General features: G+C 40.3%; 1 protein-coding gene across 3 annotated transcripts in view; it reads right to left on the bottom strand.

The window, feature by feature from the left end:
- The window catches only part of HDAC7 (histone deacetylase 7), a 236,173-nt gene that overhangs the window by 128,119 nt on the left and 92,368 nt on the right, over positions 1-15,686 (bottom strand). The gene's annotated exons all lie outside the window — the stretch shown is intronic.

Genomic DNA, 15,686 nt, shown 5'->3' on the forward strand with positions numbered 1-15,686 from the left:
GCTGGCCTAGAAAGCAGGAGACTGAGAGATCTAAGCCTCCCTCAGATGTGGAAGCTGGCTGGATGACGCTCTGAGTCTAACCCACCTCACAGGGTTGTGTGTGCGGGGGGAGGGGGGAAATAGGAGGTGGGACCATTGTATGTTAGCCACTTTGAATTGACTAATGATATGTATTTAAAAAGTTGTGAGGAAACATACAACAGTAATAATGGAAGCCAATCTCAAAAGGATACAAGTTGGTCTTTACTGTACTGCTTTTGTCTGAATTATCCCATTACAATCTCTTTACTCCCTTTCCCTACAATCACCCTTTTTATTGAAATCCCCAGGCCTCGTAAAGATCAATATGGCTTTTGCCTCGGTTACTTTAAAATTTACATCATTAATTGCAAATATTGCTCCAATCTACTTTTAAGTTAGTAACTCTGCAATCTTAAAACTGCAGTAAGGCCGATGTTAACTGGGACTTCCACAGAATCACAGTCTGAATTTCCGGCTAACAATATTTTTCTTGCCTGCTCTTTGACTATGTTAGGCCTTTTTGAATCATATACTCTACTGTTATTGAGCATTTACAAAGCCTGGGGAGAACATAATGAGTTGGTTGAACTTTGCCAATTAGAGGTAGTTCTTGTTTAGCTACTGCCACATTTAGTGACCGTTTGCAGTTATGACAACGTTGAAAAAAACCCCAATTCTCACATTTCCATTTTTTGCAGATCTATAAAGCAAAGGGGAGCTGAAATAAGATCATAAGCTCAGTCGTGATTTCATTTAATGACTGCTTCACTTAATGACCAAGTTGCCAGTCCCAATTATGGTCACTGAATGAGGACTGCCGGTATTGAACTACCTGAATATTCTTGGCTGAGGAAAACAACTTCTATTCAGATACAACATAAATGAACCTTGGCTTAAAGTGCAGAGGAAACACATCAAGAGGACATAACTGAGCTGGCAGAGTAAGTTCATTGTGTGGAATACCTGAGTTGGCAACTTTGTAGAATTGCTTCCAATACTAGGAGGCTACATGGAATGACATTCATGTTTGGCAGTTGCAAATGTCTGTCAAGTGCTTAGTCACCTAGTACAGCTCTTGCTATGTCAACAGATGCTCCACTTAGGCTATCAGTTCTGGGCTGAAAAAAATCTGACCAACACTTGCTGTCAGCAAGGACTCTTTGCCGTCATCTAGCAGTTTTTGGGACTTTTGCAGCTCCAATTTGTTGGCTCTACCAAAGTCTTTGCTCCATTTTACTCATCCAGTAGAGCTCCATTCAACAAAGGCATAAGAAGTTAGGTTTCTGCATTTTTTTCCCTCTGTTGTTTACATCTCCTGTGGAATACCAGGCCATTCGCCTTTTAAACTCCACTTTGCAATTGTCCATTCTTTGCTTCTAGTGATACCGGTAGCATCAGCTGCCACTGGGCCCAAATCACAAGGTTTGCACATCTGTGCACATACTCATGGATGCAAGATATTTGTTAGATCCTACATTTCAACAAGATGGGTGTGGATAGGAGTCTTCCAAAGGCAGTTGTGGTCTCTTGCTCCTTGCAGGAACTTCTGGAGCAGGGCTTACATTGGGCCTACTTCTTAGTAGAGCCTTTATTGTCATTGTAATCATGTATACAACGAAATTGGTTTTAACCTCACTGGTGCAATCCATGACAAAAAATACAAACAACATAAATAGTATAAAGAATAATCCCTATGCAAGTAATTAGGGGGAAAAAAGAAAAAGAAAGAAAAGGAAAAACTAGTCGGTTTCCTTGTGTGCGTGGAGTGATGTGGTTGTGATTAAGAGTCTGACAGCCCAAGGATAGAAACTATTTTTAAACCTATTTGTTCGGCTGGCTATGCTTCTATGTCTTCTGCCCGATGGTAGAAGTGCGAAGGGACACTGACACTGACTTCTTCCTCCATATATTCAGAAAATCAGCTTGAATATGTCTAACACTTTCCTATGTCCACATAACCTTCTCAGTAAGGAACTCTACAAGCTTCAGAGGCATCCCAGGACTGAAGAGAGCAGAGTGGGAAGGATATACCCTCTTTGAAGAAACTTCCCTGGAGTTCCTAGGGTAACCCGGAGCAAGCTGGCATCTTGTCTCAGCCACTCTGAAGGGATTTTGAGCAGACCTGTGAGCTGTGTATATACCCTGTTTAACCAAAATGCATTGTCTAACTCTCAGTTAGTTGGATTTGCATAACAAGCTAAAACTACATGCTGGTCATCTCGGAACAGTAATGATTGGATTCACACACCACTGCAAGCCAAAACCAAACAAACCAGATGCTGGTTTAGTTTTAAAAAAATTTCTCTCAAAGGCTGCACCTGCCTGTGCACCCTCCCCTCCCCCGCTACCACCCCTAACTCTGAAGTGCCAGACAAAGGCAGAACCATGGAAGCATATGATGTGGGTAGCAAGCAGTTCCTTGTGAATGGTGTGGCCGATAGAATAGTTCTCTTTCTTTCTCCCACCCCCTCCCGAGATCTTCTATGATCATCCGATTGAAATGTATGGCTATTTTGATCCGTATTTTTGCTACGGTATGCTTTTCTATCCTGTTTTTCGACACGGAAAGTGCTGCTCAGCCTCTGTGATGCTCACAATGATTTTTATGGAGCTTGTTTGGTGAAGACACATGTCCATATTTGCATGTGATTTCTACATATAACCAAACATATAATTCAGATAGAAATATAATACACCACACACAATTGTGATAGAAAGCTTCAACCATGAGTGGCCTTGTGTGGCTTTTAATCGAAGTATAAAGAAGCAACTTCAATTGTTTACAATCTTTATGTTTATAAATTGGTTTACGTAGCCTAGTCTCTCAAAAAAGGATGTCCAATAGACCTCCTGTAATATTTCTCATGTGCTATTAACATACAGGTTTAAAAAGCTGACTTTGTATAAATATACAAAAGTATGAAGGCTATTGCTTAATGCATTGTAAGCCGCCCTGAGTCTCCGGAGAAGGGCGGCACATAAATCAAATTAAAAAAAAAAAGTTTAAAAAGTTTGAAACTTTCAAGGATGGTGGGGGGGGAAGAATCACCACTTCAGGAGACTGTAAACTTTTTCCCCCCTTTCAAACTGGTCAGGGTAAACAGGCAAAGCTGGAAACAAACTGGAATTAGTTCTGAGAGTTGATTAAACCTGTGGGCTTAGCCACCTCTCAAAACTATCCCCCTTCATAGTAAGTCTGTGATTGCTAAATTGGTTTCTCACTGGCTGATGATTTTGTTACATCCTGAAGTGGTACAGCCATACTTTGTGGCTAGCTGCAAAAAATGTAACTATTTAGTAATGTTTAATATTTAAATCTGAGATTATAAATTTGGAGCTTTTTCAAATGGAAAAAAAAGCTGGGGGGGGGGGGTGTTGAGGAGAAAAACTAAGAAAGCAATGTTGGAAGAAAGGCCAAAAGCAAGGATTTGTTTCTTGCCCAATCATAGTCCCAACCATCCCTAATCTGAATAATTTTTTTTTAAAAAAATAGTTTTATGCCTGGGATAAGGGGGGAGGTTTGCACAAATATGCTGATGATATCCAGTTTTTATATATTTTATATATACATTGTATATATGGGTATGTATGTACATATGTACCCTGTTTTCCCCAAAATAAGACATCCCCTGATAATAAGCCCAATCGGGCTTTTGAGCACATGGCAATAAGGCCAAGTGCTTATTTCAGGGTTCAAAAAAAATATAAGACAGGGTCTTATTTTGGGGGAAACACGATATGTATGTATGTATGTATGTATGTATGTATGCATGCATGTATGTCTTTCCCTAAATGATAATTGTTCTGCTATCTTGAGATTGTTTTTATATTCTTTTTTTTTTAAAAAAATATGATTATTTAAGTTTGATTTTTTTTTATATTGTAATATGGTTGTCAATTGTTATTCTGTTTATAAGTCACTTTTTGTGCAGATGGGCAGCTAAATAATTTTTTTAAATAAATACATTTAGCATTGCAGACATTTTACATTGTGGTGTAACAGGGTATCAAACACTCTTTATTAGTACACTTTATTATTTTTACTTTGTAATCTGCCCAGAGAACTTGAATTACCCAGTGGGAAAGCCACATAAGGAAACAAAGCACTTCAATTGAAATCCCACAGCCCTCAATCTCTGAAAAATCAGGCTTCTCCGACTGTCTTCCCAAACCCAATCTTAGAGTTCTTTGGTTTGGAGCAAAGGTTGGTTCTCCAGGCAGTGTGATGCTTCCGAAGACTATTGAAACCCAGCCTAGCAAAGAGTCAGCTTGGCAGGCTCAGGTGGCTAGCTGACTTATTGTCAACGCTATAAATAGCTACAGGAACCCAGATGCCCGGCTATTAATGATCCTTGGAAAATTCTCAAACATACCTTGAAGGGATGGGAGCAGAGCAGCAGTCAGTTAACCCTTTTGCGGGTCAGGGATTAAAAGCAGCCACTTGCTAGAGAAATTGGTCATCCCAGAAACCAATCTTTGCCATTCAGAAGTTGTGATTGGCAAGCGTGGGAAAAGGAAGAAGCAAGGCAAACCTGATACGTATGTAAATCAATGAAAAAAAAAAAATCCACCCGCAGGGCACAATGTATTAATGGGTGCTTGAGGGCTTTTGTTGTTGTTTTTTTTAAAAAAAATATGGCTCTTGATTCATATCGCTGGAATTTGAACCTAGATGTCATGGGAGTGAGGCTGTCATACAGTTTTTATAATGCAAAATTGAAGGATGGTGGTTAATTATTTATTTTTTTAAAGTTTTTGCTAGCACCTAGAAACAACTTGCCTGTTTTCCAATATAGGCTTATTGTCGACTGGCTGATCTGACAATCTGGCTTCAACTTTATCTCTAATATTGCTGAACTACAACTCCCAGAAAATTCAGCAACATGGAATGCTTGGGAGTGTCATTCAGCAGTATTTGGAGAACTATATTTTCCTTGCTCCTCCTGCCTTAGCTAGGACTGTGCTCTGTCAGTATATTGGAATGGAAGACAGATACTCATTCATAAGTTAACTTTGCATAAGTTTGTACAGGGAAACCTAAATCCTTGGATAAAAGATCCATTACTTTTATAATAAATAATTCATCTTCCTTCTAGGGAAAGGAGTCAACATATCTGACTTCTCCTTGTATTCCCAATCCTCATGGGTTTCCTTTAAAACTGACAGCAAACCTCCAATCAAGATTGATCATGTATGAGCTGACATTTGAACTCAGATCTCTCCAGTTCTGAAGCAATAATGTAGCCATTGCATCATACTTGCCATCTTAGCTGCCTTGTGTGATTAGAAATATAAGAAGTATTCAGCTGCAACATTAGATGGGAATGCCAAGGTTTCAGCAATTACTTAACAATGGTCAATAAACTTTAGCTTTAAGTAATCTTTTAGGAAAGGGTAGAGAGGAATTTCTTTTGAATCTTCATTTCTATCTATACAGAACTCCTTTTACAACCCTGTAGTCCCTATTTGGGGTAGGGGGTGACTGGATGGAGTTAAGCGTTTGCTGGCAAGATGCCCTTCCTGATGCCTATATGGAGTTCACAGCAATTTTTTTTTTTTGTTTCGTGCCCTATAAGAGAAGCATCTGCCATTATCCGGGATTGAACCTTCTACCTTCTGAGTGAGAGGTGAGTATCTTCACCATTTGGTCACCATGCCACTCATTCGCATACAGAGTGTGCCAAATTATTTAGATATATTAGCATGTGAGCTACAATTGTGGCTGGGCAAACACATCACCCTAATCCATAATGTAGTTTGTTTGGCTGAGGTTGAGTACGTTGTGTGAACGCAACTTTTGTGATTTATAAAATGTGGTATAGCACATTGGTTATTCAGTATCTTTAACTACAACTCTGAATCCAATTTCTTTTACAGGTATATCAATTGGTTTGTGGAAACCAAATAAGGAATAGTCACTTTTTCTCCTAAAAATGTTTCAACTAGCAGAATTAAGTTTGGAGTTGCTTTGTCTTTACCACTGAGTTTTTCATAGAGGTGAAAAGAACCAGAGACAAATTCATGCTATGCAGCCTTTCTGAACTGGGTTCCACGGAACCCCACAGTTTCATGAGAGGGCATTAGGGGTTTCATGAGAGATAGCTTAAAAAATAAATATTATAGGTGGTTTTTTTTTTTTTTTTACTCTGTGCATCACACAATCGCAACAATGGGAAATTTTACATGTCACATCTGCCACTTGCTATTATTTTAGATGTGAAAGTGGACTGAGAGTACGTTAGAAATGAATTGGATTGTGACATTTTCTAATTTTTTGAAAATTTTAGGCAGTGTCCCTGTGACCTGAAAAATTGCCTCAAGGGTTCTCCAAGTTAAAAAAAAAAAAGGTTGGGAAAGGCTCATATAATGACAGTTTCATAACTGAAAAAGACCCTGAATCAAGTCTTTTATCATTCCCATTCAGCTTTAGTTTCCCCTTCTTGCACTCTGTACAACAGGGGTCTCCAATCTTGGCAACTTTAAGACTTGTGGACTTCAACTCCCAGAATTCCTCAGCCAGCTTTGCCAAGCTCTTGGCAACTCTTGGCAAATTGCCAAGATTGGAGACCCCCTGCTGTACAATAATACTGTCTTGCTTCTTAATATAGGCAGTTTTGTTTCAAACTGTGTTCTGTGGAACTCTAAAGGTTCTATGAAAGACAAAGCCCCCCAAAAAAGTTCATTTCAGCACATCCACTTTTCTATTATTAATTTTTTTCCTCTTAATCAGGGGTTCCGGGAAATTTTTTTTTAAAAAAAACCCAACAGGTTACACAGCCTGAACAAGTTTGAAAATCCCTGAGATAAGGCATTCGAAACACTTTCAAGCATTCTGAGCCATTTGCAAACATCAGATATGATAATTAGGGGACAGTTACTCTTTTTTCCACATAGTTTACTTAAAAAGAGCAACTGAAGTGGAAAATGTGCTGCAGTCAGAAATTACTGCCATGGGATGGTGGGCAGGCCTTTAAAGAAGAAGAAAAAATACCCAATCAAGGTCTAGTTCAGTTAAGAGCATTCAGTTATAGGTCTCCACACATACATACAAACACACACACACACAAAAACATACATAAATACCATCTAAAATAGGATACACCACAGGAACTGTGCCTCGGAGCTACTGCATTTAAGGTTCCTTTGTTGAGGTATGAAGGTTGATCAAGGTATTATGTAAAACAGCAGTCCCCAACCTTTTTGTCATGGCGGCCCAGGGTAGAGGGAATGGATCTGTGCAAGTGGCAGGCACACACGCTCACACACACACAGCTCCATTTGTGCAAGCGGTGGGCATGTGCATCTGCTGCTTGTGTAAGTGGGGCTGTGCGCGTGAGCAGGTAGAGGGTTTGGTGAACTGGTGTAATAAAAACAGCCTCATTTTAAACGTAAGGAAAAACTAAAGAGATCATTGTCGATTTCAGAAAAGGCAGGCACAGCCAGATGTGTATTAATGATTCACCTGTGGAGGTGGTTAGCAGCATCAAGTTTCTGGGTGTGCAGCTAACAAGTAGGCTAGCTTGTCGCTCAACAGTGAGACACTGGTGAAGCGAGCACAGCAGTGCCTGCATTTTCTGCATCGCATGAGAAAAGTACATCTTCCTTTCCCTGTCCTTACCACTTTCTATAGAGGAATGATCGAGAGCATCCTGTCATATTGCATTACTGTCTGGTTTGGAAGCATTACTGCTTCAGACAGGAAGGCAGTGCAGAGTGGTGAGGACAGCAGAAAAGATTATTGGTAGTTTATTTCCTTCTCTCCAGGACATAGCATATAAGCGATGCTTGAGTAGGGTCCGCAGGATTGTCTGGGATGCTACACATCCTCTTCATCGCCTGTTTTCCTTGTTACCTTCTGGGAGGAGGCTTCGTGGTATCCCAAGCAGAACATCCAGATTCAGCCACTGTTTTGTTCTATATAGCTTCAACCTTGTGAACTCCCAAGTTTCCTCTTTCTGCTGTCTATTCAAAATGGATAATGATTTATATATGTGTGGGTGTGTATAGATATATCTATCTATCATGTGTGTTATGTATGAGTATGGGTAGATATATACTTTCTTTTGAGAGCAGGTAACAAATTTCATTTTTAATGTGTGCCAGTGTGCTCATAGTAAAAAAGTGACAAAAAAGGTACAGGTTAGTGGGCCAGAGCCTGGGGGTTGGGAACCCCTGACATAAAGGAGTATTTAGAGATAAATACCGTTCGTGTCCTGTTGTCTGAACAGCTCTCAAATCTGTGATTATATGACCCACAAGGATTTAAATTAAATCCAGGGTGGATTTAATTTAAATCGAGTTGATTTAAATCACAATTTAAATCATGATTTAAATCACTAGTAAAAAGGCTTGATTTAAATCAACTCGATTTAAATCATAATTTTTAAAGAGCAACTGTCATCTCTGCTACTCCTTTGACCCACTGTTGACTCACCGATAGTCCCAGTGTTGCAGAATACACAGCCTCATGCTACATAACTAAGCTCCATTTCATGCTGAATAAACTAAATTATTTATGTATCTTAAACAGAAAACTATCTTACGATAGATTTTTACCCCCAAAATTTTTTATTAAAATAAATTCGATAAAAATCAAAAAAATCCGATTTAAATCAAAAAAATCCGATTTAAATCAAAAAAATCAGATTTTTTTTTATTTTTTTAAAAAAATCATTGATTTTTATCCACCCTGCCCACAAGATAAGTGGGCCTGAGTCTGAGTGGAGCCCATATAAAAAGTCTGTCTGGAGTTACAAGTTATTTTCATAAAGTCTAACTCCTTGTCACTTCATGGATATCAACTCCATGCAGTTTTTGGCAGCAAAATGAAAGTAGTTTGTCATAACCTTCTTCTACGATCATACCGTATTAACCAGATCAAGGCTTACATGGTTCCTTTCGCCTGGAAACAACTTTGTATCATTTTGAATTTCTTGATGGAAAGTAGGCAATATGTGGACCTCTGGTCCATTTTTGCCTCTTAATATGTGAGACCTCTGGTCCATTTTGTCCAAAATGGTGTAGACTGGTTGCATATGACTCTCAAGACTTCCAAGCAGTTCTTAGCTGTACCTAGAGATGCCAATTGCAGAACCTCTGAAACAAGTCATGTGACCTACCCAGGGGTGAAATGCTCCCGGTTTGGATTGGATCGCCCAATCTGGTAACGATGGAGGCAGGTGGTTCGGAGAACTGGTAGCAAAAATCCCTGCCCCCCCCCATGCCCAGCTGAGCCGCACGATCATCAGAGGCTTTTTTTCTTTTAAATGGCTCTTTTAAAAACCCTCTGACGATCAGGCAACTCAGCTGGGATCGTCAGAGCCTTTTGAAAGCATTTTTTTACAACTTCTTCCCCAAAGAGGTTGTAGAAAAAATGGTTTTAAATGTTTTTTTAAAAAAATTGGCCATGCCCACCCAGTCACATTAACCTGCCCGCCCCCAAGCCACGCCCACAGAACTGGTAGTAACAAATTTTAGATTTCACCACTGGACCTACCACTGATTCTTAATTACCCCCCCCCTGGGAGGGAGGGAGGGGGGAGAGGGAGGGAGGAAGAAAGGAAGGAAGGAGCTTTACTGGCAGATTAAACTCAGACCTGGGATATTTTCTTTTCATAGATAAAATCAACATAAAGGACATAACACTCCCCTTCTAAACATCACCCAAAACTGAAACAAAACAAAATCATGCCATATTCTTTATCTTTCTCTCCCCAACCCCATTCCAACTCATGGAAAACAGCCTACACATTTCTGGTTAGTAGTATTGGCACTGAATAAACTGCTAAACTCAAGGAATGTGGAATCAAGCTTTCTGCTCTGTCATTCATTTTGGATGTCTCTCTCCAAGAGTTTACCAAATGAAGCGGGTGACGTCTTTGTTGTTAACAGACCCCAGAGACATCATCTGATCCCTGATCCCCAAAGTGGATCAAAGCTTCTAGCAACCTAAGCCTAAGAAGGGAACCACAGATACCAGACACAACACAGAGAGTGCTTCTGACGCATGTTCCTCACAGAATTGCCATGACAATGGAATTCCCCAGCCTCTCCAGCATGAAAGATCACTGATACAGCAACATCCACAACAATGAAGCCTCTAAGATGCCACTCTTCTGTTTTGGGCTTCTCTGCAGAGAAGTTTCCTAAGCTTCCCTCCAAATGAACACAGCGGCTTCCATATCATGCATCAGCAAAATTTCTGTGTGAGCCGGGAGAGAAAGACCCCGAAGCCAACACAGCTAATGCAGAATCAGACATGGTATGTTTGTGGGGGCATCGTTATAAGTAGCTTTCCCCACTCCCTTGTTGCCCACTGTCAGAACAGCACCAGACGTCTACACCTTTAATAATTTTATAGAGCATCCCAGCCTCTATAACAGTCCGAATGACCAGATGGACAGTATTTGTGGAAATTCCCTATTAGTGAAAGCTGTGCTTCTTTTGCATCTGGTTACCCTCAATCGAGAGCTGTGTTTCTGGAAATGCAGTTTTGGAATATGCAAAATAATGCCAGCTCAGCAGATTCTTTCTCGTACACAAAGCTTATCTGAAAACTGTACCTCCCAAGTTTGATAGTCACAGATGTAGAACTAGCCAGGGTTTAAAGAGAGAGGAAGAATCGCTCATATCCCCAGGTTTATTATCAATTATTTTAGATTGTGGCTATATATGAAATCTGAGAACTTTTAAAAGTAGCTTTTGTTTGGAAAAAGGCTGACCTAACCCATAAACTAAGGATATAGTAGAAAAAAGGACATGGGATGCAGCATATCAATGACATTAAAAAAAAAAAAAACCTGCTGAGCTGGCAAGTAATCTGATATATTCATGAGGCAGATTGTTAAATAAAGAGGTCATCATACCCCCAAGCTTGGCTAGAAAAAATAATATCCACGCTGAGTCAGATCATGAGAGTTTGTGTGGCCTAGCACCAGCTCTTCCACATATTCTTCTACAGACTAATTTGTATCCTCTAGCATTCAAAGCAGGTACTCTATCACTAAACAGCAACCCTTTCCTTAAGTGCCTGGGTGAAATTCTCCATGAACATCTATTATTCTAAGGATCCCTGTTCCGGTTTATAAATTATAAACAAGAAATCTGGAGTGAAAATGACATGCTATTCAACGGTCATCCTTCTCCTTCTCCTTCTCCTTCTCCTTCTCCTTCTCCTTCTCCTTCTCCTCCTCCTCCTCCTCCTCCTCCTCCTCCTCCTCCTCCTCCTCCTCCTCCTCCTCCTCTTCTTCTTCTTCTTCTTCTTTTGGAATTCAATTTTTAAAGTCTCAGTTATTTCAGTTTTGAACTTCAGCTCTGAAGGACAACTCTGCCGATGATCTAGCATCAGATGAAGATTACTTTGTCTGAACATATGGATGGGCTAATGGTATGCAATGAGATTATTTTCTGATTTAAGGAAGAGATACAGGGGGAGGAGTTCCTATACTTTTAATAGCTTATGATAGAGTCCAGAAACTTCAGAAGGTCTGTGAGTTTCCCATTCCTGGATTGGATATATCTTCTTTTGCTTTCTTTACCCAACCAGACTGCAAGCACAGGAAGCTGTTTGCTTGGGCCCATTCTGGGACTGCTGGAGAAGAGGAGTAAACTTGATGAAGCAATTGCAGCCAACATATGCATGGGAAAGACAAGGATGAAGCAAGAGCCAAAGACACTGCAACACTTCTTGAATTTCTTTCAAGTAGGCATGAAGAGGATGACAGGGTTCCTCCAGAGCTAACTCACATCAAGAAAAACAAAATTATGTGAGCCTTTTCCAACCTTTCCACCAAAGAAACAAGAGAAGCAGAAGTCTCCCTTCTCCCAGCATATTACAAAGCTAGCAGCACCATCCAATGCATTCCTATTTAGAAGTCCCTTTTAGAATAGAATAACAGAGTTGGAAGGGACCTTGGAGGTCTTCTAGTCCAACCCCCTGCTGAGGCAGGAAACCAGGGGTGAAATCCAGCAGGTTCTGACAGGTTCTGGAGAACCGGTAGTGGAAATTTTGAGTAGTTCAGACAACCAGCAAATACCACCTCTGGCTGGCCCCAGAGTGGGGTGGTATGGGGATATTGCAATATCCTTCCCCCAGGAGTGAGGAGGGAATGCGTGTTTTGCAGTATCCTTCCCCTGGAGTGGGGTGGGAATGGAGATTTTGCAGTATCCTTCCCCTGCTACACCCACCAAGCCACACCACACCCACCAAGCCACGCCCACAGAACCGGTAGTAAAAAAATTTGGATTTCACCACTGATCAAGACTGAACCTAGCTATTGAGATAAAAATGCAAAATAAGTTTACCAACATAGAGGGGAAAAATTCTATTAGGTTTCAGCTTTTCTTGCTTAGGGCTCCCCCTCCACCAAGCTGGAATTTACAACCAATCTGCAGACTGCAGGGTTCCCCACCCCCATGGTCAGGTGATCAAAATTCAGAGGTTCGACAACTGGCATGTATTTACAATGGTTGCATCATCCTGGGATCATTTGATCACCATTTGCAACCTTCTCAAGATGCTTCCGACAAAGTAAATAGGGGAAACTGGATTCACTTAATAACCATGAAATTCAATAAATGACTACAGTAAAAAAAAAAAAAAAAAGTCATAAAATTGGACACAACTTGCTTAACAACTGCATTGCTTTGCTATGGAAGTTCTGGCTCCAATTGTGGTCATAAATCAAGAACAGCCTGTACACAATTCTAGTAGTAGTAGGAGACATTAGAGTCTCAAGATAGTTGGGGTTGCATCCCAAGGTTGGGATTTGGGAGCATCCTTCTTTATAAGGCCAAGGACCCTTTTTATTGTAACATGGCTTTTTTTTTTAGCGATTAAGATGTACATATCATCTGTTTCTCACTTCAGAATAGAAGGGAACCATGCCACTGTTTTTGTTTTTGTTTTTTTGCATCATGGTCAAAAGAGTCCCAATTAGGTTGTACACCTGTGGCTTAGAATCTGCAAAATTTTCAGATACAGGTCTCTTTATACTGCCAATCAAAAGATGTTACACAGCTATTCTGAGTTTTCCCCCTACCCCTTTTAACGTGGAATTTTTTAAAAAAATGGCAGAAAAAGTGAGGAAACAGAGAAAAGTTAAGAGCAGGAGATGAAAACATTTTTGACCAGAAGTAAAGCAACTGCAAAATAAAAGCCTACCATGAAAGCACTAATAGGCTAGGCACTAGCCAGAACAGTTTTATGAAAACAGGAGATAAGAGATCTGTGAATTCCAGTTGCTGGGGAAGAACAGTGAGGAAGGCATACAGGTTGAGAAGAGAAGCCTACGACTGAAGTCTAGAATCTTAGGACCGGATTTTGAGCTTTCGTTTAGGCTCTTTGGTTAAACAACAATCAGGTCTCCAAAAACCACTAACACCCCATATAATTCTACTTGAGGTGAGAACAAATCGTATCAGCATCTGACACTTAGGATGGGGAACAGGTAGTTGAAAATATGAAACATGTTGGGGAAGCCCCTAAGATTTTCACTGCTACTTTGATCTCTGCCCTTGAGGAGCTCATGGTTGAATATCACCGCCAGATGCCAAAAAACCCCAGAATCATCCCATTATGCAAGCAGGTTTTAATTAAATATGTCCGTGTATCTTGTAGATGGGCAATTTGAAAATATTAGATGCACTGTTTTATCAGTTTACCTGATAGAGAGGGAAACGTACTGGGAATACAAGCAAGATAACCAGAAGCCTCTCCCATTCTTGAATTTATTACGATCTTCCCTTTTTTCCGAAAAGGAATGATTGGTATGAGCCACCAGTAACATCTGCCTTCTATTAGCCACAGTGATTGCATTTAAAAACCTCATCTAATACCATATCTATTCCAACAAGCAGATCCCAAAAACTTTGTTGAAATGTTTCTCAGCCTAGTTATCAAAATCCTCTTAAATGTAGATGTTCTGAGAGGAAATCAGGCTGTTACACTTCATTAATAGCAGGAGAACATATGCGTTCATTTTTGCCATAGAATGACTGGGTTGGTTCTCACTGCCCCCCCCCCTTTTCTCCCATGCTTTAATTTTTAATTGCATAGTTCGCTAGGCCCATGTAGCACAAGACGAGGCCCAGAGCATCCACTGAATGCCTCCAGGCATGTTGCTCAATAATGGGTCCTTACAAACTCTCATCTCTAGGAAGAGGTTCTCCAGATTTCTGAAGATCCTTCTTCTTGACCACCTGACCGTTGGAAATGTATCTTGTTTAAGAATCCATAACAACCTTAACAATAAAGCATCACATTTCTCTCTACTAAGAACACACCCAACACTTACCAAAGCCTGAAGTATGTTGACTTTTTCTTTACCACCAAATTAAAAAATCAAGTATCAGGCAAGACTAACACTCATATACTCCTTCTCAAGCCTGCAACAACAGCAACAATCTACCCTGACCTATCTTGTATATACTGGAACAGCCTCAACACAAGCCATAGAAGATGAGAGCTTGTGCTAACACAGCAGAGTAGGAATACTTTCTCCTTATCAAGAAGGCAGTCTCGGTAAAGCATGTATTTGTATGTGCATACTGAAGACTTTTTTTAAAAAACAGAAGGATTTTTAAAAATCTACTAATCGACAGAAGCTGGAAATAACCAGAAAATCTCTTAGGAAAAGCAAAACTATGATTAGCTACAATTTTTCATTCCGAAAAGGCACATGTTCCTCTAAAACCCCAAACACAGGAAAAATGACATGGACTGCATATCTGATCAACGCTTTTATCTACTTGGCAACCTCTAGACATACTGCACTTCAACTGTCACCCCGTCCCAATAATGGGTATTGTAATTGCACCTGTTTGGGAAAATCACAACCTTTCCACCAGTAGTTTCAAAGCAGGTTGAAGCCAAATCGAAATTCAGCTTTTTAGACCAGGCAGGATAGGGGAGTAGAACAAAGAGACCAGTCAGGCCTTGGTGTAAGGAGGACACTATATTCAGGTGAAGCAAAAGAAGTCCAAAGCAAATAAATCCCTTGATGATTATCATACTATCTTACATAGCCCCCAAAGGGTAAGTAAATGTTTAAGCGCTGTGCCTGTGTTACTAATGACAATAAGGGACAATTACCTGAAAGACAAGACCTTTCCGTCTTCCAAATCAATAAAACAAAACCTGAATTATGGCGAGCTACAAACATAAAAAAGAAACAAATGGAGAGAAGCTAGGGAACAAAAATAAACGAGTTCTATCAAGTGTTTCAAACTCTTTAAAGTATAATATAAATGCTAATGCATGAAATCAACATAAGAGTTTCAGACGGCTGGGGCCAGTGAGTCAAGTTTTATGCAACAAAGTAAAACTAAAGCGTGATATTGCTTGGATTTCCTGGACCAGAACAAGTCAATTAAATTTAGCTGAAAAGGAACACCCACCAGACTCTGTTACAAGGACTGAAGGCAATACTATGTGTTTGCATTATAGATGTCTAGGCAGAGGGTAGGATAGGGTGGGGTGAAAGGAAAAGAAAGAAATTATCACAGCCTCCCTCAACTGGGGCAGATTCCAGAGGTGGACGAACTATCAGCTTCCATCACCCCCCCCCCCCCCAGCATATCCCATTCCTTCACCGCTGGGGATGGATGGATGGCTGAGCAACAGATTCGAACCACCGGCATTCCAATCGCTTAGGTTCTTCGTGGAA

The sequence above is a fragment of the Pituophis catenifer genome, unplaced genomic scaffold (genome assembly GCF_029215685.1).
Source record: "Pituophis catenifer annectens isolate HBS135680 unplaced genomic scaffold, rPitCat1.0.hap2 SCAF_2, whole genome shotgun sequence".
NCBI classification, from domain to species: domain Eukaryota; kingdom Metazoa; phylum Chordata; class Lepidosauria; order Squamata; family Colubridae; genus Pituophis; species Pituophis catenifer.